The sequence below is a fragment of the Elephantulus edwardii genome, unplaced genomic scaffold (genome assembly GCF_000299155.1).
Source record: "Elephantulus edwardii isolate Elephantulus edwardi_28Jun2011 unplaced genomic scaffold, EleEdw1.0 scaffold00049, whole genome shotgun sequence".
Classification (NCBI taxonomy): domain Eukaryota; kingdom Metazoa; phylum Chordata; class Mammalia; order Macroscelidea; family Macroscelididae; genus Elephantulus; species Elephantulus edwardii.
In genome coordinates this window covers 18320236-18330027 of record NW_006399799.1, presented here as the reverse complement: position 1 = coordinate 18330027, position 9792 = coordinate 18320236, and the positions used below count along the sequence as shown (strand labels likewise).

Below are 9792 nucleotides of genomic sequence, written 5' to 3'. Positions count from 1 at the left end.
CTGTGGCACCAGGGATATCATTACTGATGTCTGACGGGTCCTGGCTTAAAGTAAAGAATACCAGAAGAATGTCTATTTATGCTTTATTGACTATGCAAATGTATTTGACTGTGTGGATCCTAACAAGTAATGGCTGACACTGAGGAGAATGGGAATCTTGGAGCACTTAATTATGCTCATGTGAAACCTAAACCTAGCCCAGGAGGCTGTTGTGTGAACAGAGCAAGGAAACACTACATAGTTTAAAATTAAGAAGGGAGTGCATCAAGGTTGTACTCTCTATCTGAAAGGTTGCTGTTGTTTATGTGCCTTTGAGTCACTTGTGACTCATAGCAACCCTACATAGAACAGCCCTAAACCCTACTCTATCCTGTGCCAATCTTATTGTCTCTGACACACCTACCTCCATTTTTCTAGTCACTGAATTAATCCATCTCATCGAGGGTCTTCCTCTCTTGCACTGTCCTTCCACCTTAACAAGTTGCTTTCCAAGGACTGCTTCCTCCTTGCAACATGTCCAAAGTATGTCAGACAAAACTTCAGAATGCTTGTGTCCAAAGAACAGCCTGGTTTTACCCATTCTAGGATGAACCTCTTTGTTCTCATAGCATTCCATAGTATATTCAATACTCTTCTCCAGCACCACAACTCAGAGAGAGCAATTCTTCTATCATCCCTACTCACTGTCCAGTTTTCTGATGCATAGCAAGTAATTGTAAAGACTATGGCCTGGATCAGGTGCACCTTAGTCTCCAGACTGACATCGTTGCTCTTCAGTATTTTGGAAAGGTCTCTGACAGCAGACTTTCCCAGTGCAATTAGTCTTTTAATTTCCTGGTTGCTGGTGCCAAGAGTATTGATTGTGGAGTCAAGCAAACTGAAGCTGTTAACAATCTCAATCTCTTCACCATCTATCACTATGCTGCCAATCAGCCCAAAGAATCTTTGTTTTCTTGATGTTGTGTTTCAATCCATATTTAAGGCTGCAGTCCTTGACCTTCTGCAGCAAGAGCTTCAGGTCTTCCTCAATTTCAGCAAGCAGGGTTGCATTATCTGCATAACATAGATTGTAGCATGCCATAAGTTTTAGGTTGAGGGCTTGGGTTTGAACATTAACCATCTTAGGAAAGTTACATAACCACTTTGCCTGTTTCCTCATCTGCAGAATGGAGTTGTTAATGATAGTACCTCCTAATAGTATTGGGGTGTTTGTTTTTAATTTTAATTTATTATTAATTTACAGACTTTGGATTTCCATTCATTCATTGTTGCACTTTTCTCCCCTTGCACCCCTCCCCCCTAGTACACTACCCTCTTGGAAAAGTAAAAGAAAAATTCTTTCATTGTTTTACAAAACCTCCCCCAGGTCCACTCCACCATGTAGCCTTCACTCTGGACTCTTGTCACGACAAAAATATCTAATCACATATCCCTTTTAAACAGTTTTCTCCCTCATCTGTTTCAGTGCAGTATACATTATTGAACCCATCTTTCTCAATCTCCCCCCAGCCCCAAGGTCAGTCCTGTTTTACAACAGTGGCACCATGCAGTACTTATCCGTTTGTGACTGAGATATTTCACTCAGCATAATGTCCTCCAGGGTCACCCATTTTGAATAATATTGCATGAGTTCCTTGTTTTTCAATGCAGCGTAGTATTCCATTGTGTGAATATACCACATTTGTCTATTGATGGGCACTTGGGTTGTTTCCAACTCCTTGCTATTGTGAACAAAGACACAATAAACATGGGTGTGCACTAACAGTATTGTTGTAAAAAGCAAACTAATATATAAAACTTTACAAGGAAGTCTTCTGCACATCACATGTACTGAAAGTATTTGCTATTATCCTCACAGCAGTCTATTAGGTAAACAGTGAGCACTTAACTTTCATCAGGTGCCTAGTCTTTGATATTAAGAATTATCTTTCTTTACAGATGAGAATTGTTCTAATTTATAGAGATTAACACCCTGGCTAAGGAGACATAGAAGGCAGTGGTATGTTCTTTTGGGTTGTTATGTGTCACTGAATCATAATCAACTAGTATACTACCCTCCAATGGGTTTTCAGAAGCTGTACATCACACCAGATATCGCTCATTTTTCTCCAGAGGAACAGCTAGTGGATTTGTACTACTTGCCTTTGGGCTGGCAGGGTAACTCATTATCTGTGAGGCCATCAGAGTAGTTGCAAAATCAGTATCAAAGTCATCTGATTTGAGAAGTTGATAGTTAGACCTCTCATTCTTCTAGCTTTATATATGCTATTAATAAAACAAGTTCTGGTATGCTGCTAGGAGTGGCTATTCCTTGGAGACATCATGTTTGGAAAGGTGGAGGGTCGGTCAGAGAGAGAAAGGCTTTCAACCAGATAGATTGACACAGTGTCTGCTGCAATGGGCTCAAGTGTTAGAAATAAGCATGTCACAGGATAGGACAGGGTTCAGAACTGTTGTTCATAGGGTCACTATGGGTCATATCCAACTCGACAGGCCCTCACAACAATAAAATCCTCACTACTGAACCAATAGACAATATCTTTTTTTTTCTTTCTTTTTTTTTTTTTTGTTTTTATTACAGGACCCAGCTTGACTGCTGGCATTTATAGGAGTGGAAGACTACTGGCAGTCATGGCAGTGGTAGTCCAGCATTTATGGAAACAGGTGACCATCAATATTCACAGGGAAGGAGAAAACGAAAAACCATGTGGATGGGAGACCATAGGCATTCAAGGCTGCATGAGACGACACTCCCGTGGGCAGATCGTCACCATTCAGAGGACAGGAGACCACCAACACTCATGAGGGCAAGGGCTATTTAGATTTATGGAGGTGTGAGGCCACCCACATTCAAGAGGTCAGAGGCCATGACATTTATGGCTGTAAAAATCACCGACACCCATGGGGCAGAAGACCACTAAGGGGGTGGGGGGGCGGCGGGCATGTGCACACGCGCAGTGGGAAACGTTTATGGGGCAAGGCTTCCGCTTCAGGGCTGGCTGGTCCACCAGAACACAAATCAAGGACCCAGCTGAGATGCAGGGATGTGGTCTGTGCTCAATCCCACTCTCCTTACCCCTCATCTTGGTCCTCGCTCTCGTCATCCTCCTCATCCCCCATAAAATCCTCCAGGTTCTCGAGGCAAGGCAGGTGAGGCAGGTCCAGGTCGTTGAACTGGAAGTTGGCCATCATTTCTTGCATGGCCATCATCAGTCTATTGAAGCCCTCCCTGGACATAGTCCAGGCCACCAGCAACACCTCCTGCTTGTTGGTCCAGACGGTCCTCCTGCATTCGATCTTCCTCCATGGCGTAATTCGGCAACACGGATCGGAAGAAGAGGGCCACTGTGTTTGCCTGGCCAACAGGAGTTTGCCGGGGGGCAGTGTGGCGATGGCCTCCTTGATCTCTGAGAGGACCACGTGGCAGTGGATGTTCCTAGGTGCCCCCTGGTAGAGCACCCGGCGCCTGTTCTCACAAGCACCCACAGCAGGGTCCCCAGAGTCCACCGCATCAATGACCTTGTGGACATTCTCTTCAAGCCAGCTCATGATGGCAGGTTCTTTCCAGAGGAAATGTGACCTCCCAAGGTACAGGCTGACCAGCTGGTTCAGTGCAGGTGACTGACTGATCTGGGCATTGAGTCCAAAGAATGGGTGGCTGGCGACGATGGAGTCAGGCCGCACGCTACAGAACTCCAGCAAGGGCATGAGGACTCCAGGGAACATGGTGAGTGCTTGACAGATTACCAATGAGGCCTGCTCCCGGTCAGTGCTCAGTTCCTGCTCAGAGCAGTTGGCTTGTTGGCTCAACAGGAAGTATGCCAGCAGCACAGAGAAGGCAAAATTTGGGAGCTGGGAGAGGTTCCGATGAGGCTCCCAGTCCTGGAAGAGGCAGATGAGGTACTCATAGCAGCAGGCCCGCAGTGCCAGGTGGTCCACCAGCAGCAGCATGCACAGGGGGTCTTCGTCCGGCTCCAGGCTCAGGATGAGCTTGCAGTACTCAAGGGCTGTGCGTAGGCAGCCCCTCTTCTCTAGGAAGGTCATGTGTTTGTACTGTGCCAGGTAGAAGCTCCTGTTCTCTGGTCTGCAGTAATCTAGTTGGCAGGTCCCACTAGTAAGACTGAAGAGAGGGTGGAATGCACACTCCAGACTGTACAGAGCCCTCTCCACAAGGTCTCGGGCCATTTTCTGGTCATCCTGTAGCCGGCAAGCATCACTGAGCTGCAGCAATGAGTCAACATGGTATGGACTGGTCTGGAGCAGGACCACAATATTGTTGGGTTCCATGGACTCCACAGCTGCAAGGAATCGGTGTTGCACCTGCTGGTACTCCTCGCTGTGCTCGAATGCAAACGAAGAGTGGCCCTTCTTGGTCTCCAGCAGCTGCATCGAGAGGCCTGGTTTGGAATACCGGGGCCAGGTAATCTCGGGGGTCGTCAGCCACATGGATTTGGGGTGTATACACTGTCTCTGCCGAGGCCTTTGTTCCCCAAGAATTGCCCGAGCACCAAAGAACCTCTTCAGTTCTGTATCTGGATTCAGGTGTCTGTGCTCCACACTGAGAACATGCTTCCTGGAGTTCACGGGCGGAGGGTCAGGCTGGGCCAAGCCGCCATCTTCCTCAATCCTCTACAAGACGGTCAATATCTTCCAGGTCACTTTCCTCGGCCTCTCCCAGCCCGCTGTTCTTATGCCTGTGTTTCTTTCTCTTCCTGCGGAGCTTGCTGCTTGGAGCCGACTGCTGCTCAGCACCTGCTGTCTTGCCAGTTGCATCTCCAGTAACCTTGGCCTCTGTATAGCCATGCCTGGTTCTCTCTTTGTTCCCTGAAACCACAGTATCAGCAGGCACAGAGTCAGGCTTGTCCCCGTTTGGTACAGGCTCCTCCTCAAGTTCGTCGCTGTTTATCAGCTTGAACTGGTTGTTGACCCGAACACTCTCCTTCCCTGCAGGCCGGGTGCAATGGCCAACTGGCCCCTTTTTTGGCAATTCTTCTGCGTCATCCTCTTCACGGAGGCCAAAGTGTAGGGTGCCAAGCCCAAGGGGGCTCCTGGCCGCACTGTTTCCCTCTCAGTCTCCAGAGGGCCCGGTGCAACGTGGGGCCCAACGGCTGCTGATGTCTGGAGAGGAGAAGGTACAGACAGCACCAGAAGCCACTGAGCACGCCTGCGTACTTGTGAGTGGCTGGCTCAAGGCTGGCGTATCCCAACAGACAATATCATTATGGACAGAGAAAAGATTGATGTTGTCAATTTCATTTTACTGGGACCCACAATCATCCCTCACAGTAGCTTGTTGTTGGCTATTGTTATGTGCCATTGAGTCGACTGCAACTCATAACAATCTTATAAATAGCTCTGAACTCTGCCCTATTCTGAGCTAATCTGTCTCTGACACAGCTACCTCTATTACCTCATTTACTGTGATGGTCAGAGAAACTTCTCTAGTAACAATTATAGAAATGATCCCTGAAAGTATAGTCTTATGGCCTGTTACGTTTCATTGAGTTGCCTATGACTCATAGTGACCATAGGGCCAGCAGCTCTGAAGCCTGCCCTGTCCTGAGCCAGTCTCACTTGACTGACACACCTACCCCCATTGTTCCTAGTTACTATATCAATCCATCTCATCCAGGATCTTCCTCTCCTACGCTGTCCTTCCACCCTTCCAAACATGATGTCCTTCTCCATGGACCAGTTCTTCCTGGCCACGTGCCCAAAGTATGTGAGAAGGAGCTTCATAATCCTAGTCTCCAAGGAGAAATTTGGCTTCACCCTCTCCAAGACAGATTTGTTTTCTTCGTAGGCCATGATATATTCAAGATTCTTCTCCAGCACCACAGCTCAAAGGTCATGTCAGAAGTAGATGGCTAGCCCTGCTTCTCAGTCTAGGAGCTCAGCTGAAACCTGTCCAGCATAGGTGACCCTGTTGGTATTTGAAATACTAATGGCATAACTTCTAGCATCAGAAAAAAACTCACAAACCACAATATGGCAAGCTGACAATGGTCAAGAAATCAAAAGATGTGTTGTCCTGGGAAAATGTGCTGTCAAGGGCTATCAAGGAAATCATGGGATAGCAAGTGTCTCAGTTTAAAGACTAAGGTGCAACTGGCCAAAGCCATGGTATTTTCAATTGCTTATTATCCAACCCAAAGTTGAACAATGAATAAGGGAGACTGAAAAAGAAATTGGTGCCTTCAAATTGTAGTGCTAGAGAAGAGTATTGAATATATAATGGATTGCCAAAAGAAAAATCTCAGAGGAAGTGCCAATTTCATTTTACTTGGATCCACAATCATCATCCATTATAACAGCTAGTAAAAGGTGGAGGATCAGCAAAAGAGAGGACAATCCTCAGTGAAATGGATTGACAGTGACTGCAAGAAAGGGCGTGAACATGGAGATTGTGAGGATGGCCCAGGATAGGGCAACGTTCGGATTCATTGTTCAAAAAGTCACTATGCCCATGTGGGAGATGATGTGTGCCCGCTGGCTGCCTGCACTGGGGGATGGCGCGCACCCACCCCCAACAGCTGCCCGCACACAAGATGACGCGTGCCTGCCAGTTGCCCATGCGCAAGATGACGGGCACCCACTGGCCACCTGCGTGGGAGATGATGCACGGGAGATGGCGAGCACCCGCCAGTCACCCACTCTGGGGGGTGGTGCGCACCCGCCGGCCGCCCGCACGGAAGATAGGGCGTGCGCCCCACCCCCCACCCGTCTACAGGTTTGAGTTTCCTTGGAAAACCAGAGATGATCACCTATACAATGGATTGCTGAAAGTCACTGTGAGTTGTCTACTTGATGACACTTAACAGTGGCAGCATGTCCAAGAGGACTGACATCCTAAATGCACCACATAATTTGATCGGTTGAATGCTTCTGCCAAAAGCTGTTTAGACCTGGGGGGAGCCTGTTCACAATTCTCAGGTTCCCTTTGCCATTTATAAAGGGGGAGGGCAGTGACACCTACTTCAAATTATAGTATGACCACTTATGGGGGGGGAGTGGTGGTGCTGGAATTGGAGATGCTGTCCCTGGCCACAGAGTCCTTGGCCAGGGGAAGGGACCAGATTGGGGGGGGGCAATTAGAGGGGGAGTGTACCAGCCAGCCCACTGGGGGTGCTACCCTGCTCAGGACGGGCTGTCTTCGGCCCTCAGCTCGGGGTGAGCCGTCATGGCCCTCTGCCCGGGGCGGGCCGTCTTCGGCCCTCGGCCCGGGGTGGGCCATCTTCGGCCCTCTGCCCGGGTCGAGCCATCATGGCCCTCAGGGTGAGCTCCTCAGTCCCCAGATTGTGCCATCTGACCCCTGGATAGGAAAAAAAAATGCCTAGGGTATCCAGAGAATTTTATCTAGGCTACTTTCTGCCATCCTCTCCCCCAGTAAACCTGAAAGCAACACCCCCAAAACCCCTCTATTTGTAACTCACAAGTTTGTTCTCTCTAGGTTTGCTCCCTTTCCTATAGGTAACCTTACAACTGAGTTTTACTTCAGACCTGACCCTGAACCCAGTGCCAGTGACAAAAAGGAAATACAACTGCCAGCTAAAGAAGCAAAGGAGGATGGAGCCTCTGGGTTCAATCAGCCATCCCCACTGGACCCACCTGGGAAAACACTTTGCAGTCCAGAGGAGAGCAAATGACAGGAAAATATCTTCTAACAGAACAAGAAGGCAAGCAGCCTTAACCCAAGATCACCAGTAAGGTGATAAAGTGTCCTCCCTTCCCCCTTCACATCAATGCCCCTGTTTAGCATGAAGAAGCCAGAGAGTCAGCATCCAGTTCCCAAATCAATAAGACAGTTGATTTAATTACCATTGGAAAATGCTTGTCATTTTCCTGTAGCATCTGGTCCCCACTGGATCCTTTTTATTTCCTTCACCTGCTCCCCCCACCAACCAATTTCTGCAGCTCTGCAACTGCATCCCTGTCCATCCCCACCCTTCTGCCCCCAACCCTCACCTCCTCGTACCCCCAATATGCTTTGTCCCAATAAAATAAAAAAAGGGGGGGGGGAAAGTCACTATGGTTGTAGTTGACTCGATAGTACCTCACAACAACAATATATAGCATATTCAGCATGGGGAGGGCAGAGACACATGGATGCTATGTAGGAGGAGAAAAGGATTAAATGTATGTGAAGCGTCTTCACATCTTGCAGGAGAAATGAGAAATCAAACGAGTAAAGTGAGACTCCTAAGTAGACTAAAGGGTACAGAATGATTTCAGAGGGCAGCAGATGACTGAAGGAAAAGGACGCTTGCTCATGGAGAAGCTGGACCAGGATGAAAAGGGTATGAAACTTGTACAAAGGTTGGGAAAGGAATAGGGGAGGTGAGATGTAGGTAGAAGTGACTGATTGCACCACCACTTCCAAAGAGACTGAAGATTCCAAGGTAAGAATGAGAACTCTGTTCTGATGTTCAGCACTAGCGTATCTGAAAAGTAGATGAAAATAAGGCTAAGGCTATAGAATGGGAGACTGTCTCAGTAATGGAGGAAAGACCAGCAGCTATTGAGGAACTGTCCTTGGTTCTGACCAAGCCCATCCCACTCTATGTTGGACAGAGGAAGGGAGATGAGTACAGAGACAATACTAGCTTCTGCCTTTCTCTAGGCCATGATACCTCCCTCAACTCCACGCTCTGCTCCATTGTCTATAGTTTTTCCCAATTATGTGCAAATGAGATTGTCTGTAGACCCACACAAGAAGCCCTACTCCATTTCTCCCTTCCTAACTGGATCCTGGGTGGGGTGCTAGGACTCTGGAAACAGCTTTTCTAGCCTTTGCCTTAGCCCACTCTGGGGTTTGGTCTCCAGCTGCTTCATCTGCTGACACATAGTTCAACATTTGATCAGTGTCTCCTGCATCAACAGTTGTGGAGTCAACATAAGAGAGCCACACTGTGGGGAGACTGTGGTAAGGCATAGGCCAAAGGAGTCCTGAAGACAGAGCCAGAATTAAAGGTTCTGCTTACTGGCCAATTGAAGAAAGAGCTGACTTGTTACTGCTATGAGACAAAGCTTGCTGAACAACTGAGGAAACCAGAGGTGTCTTGTATTTGTGTTGCTGGACTGAATCTGGACTTTGACTTGAGACTCTGTCTGAATCGGCTTGCTATTTAACTGGTGTGGGGCTGCTGGACTTTTACCATGTGATACCCTTTGTCTCCCTTTTTCTATTTCCCTAACCTCACAACTTTTGCAATTAATATCACACCTGATGATTGGTTTATGTGGGTGTACTGGAGATTGGGGATGGGTCTGATCATGTGGGTATTATTTGGGTGCTGTGGATGTTGATGACAGGGACAGTTACCCATTATAAAGCTGGTGGAAGTCAGGCCTGGTCTTCCCCCTACATTGCCCTCGTTCTCTGTATTACCTTTGCGTCTTTTACACTGGGTTATCATTGCTGACGTCAGATAGCTCTTGTCTGAAAGTAGAGAATTCCAGAAGGATGTTTATCTGTTTTATTGATTATGCAAAGGCACTGACTGTGTGGATCACCACAAACTATGGCTGTTAAGAGTAGGAATCTTAGAACACTTGATTGTGCACATACAAAACCTACAGCTAGACCAAGAGGCAGTTGTTCGAACAGAGCAAGAACAATGCATGATTCAAAATCAAGAAAGGAGTACAGGGCTATATCCTTTCCCCATTCTTGTTCAGTCCATATGCTCGAGCAAATCATTCAAGAAGTTAGACTTTATGCAGATGACACAACCTTGATTGCTGAAGATCAAAGACTGCAGCCTTCAATATGGATTATATCTCACTGTTGGT

General features: G+C 47.5%; 1 pseudogene; it reads right to left on the bottom strand.

The window, feature by feature from the left end:
- Nucleotides 1-3072: 3072 nt before the first annotated feature.
- On the bottom strand, nt 3073-5415 carry LOC102845277 (annotated as a pseudogene).
- Nucleotides 5416-9792: the final 4377 nt, after the last annotated feature.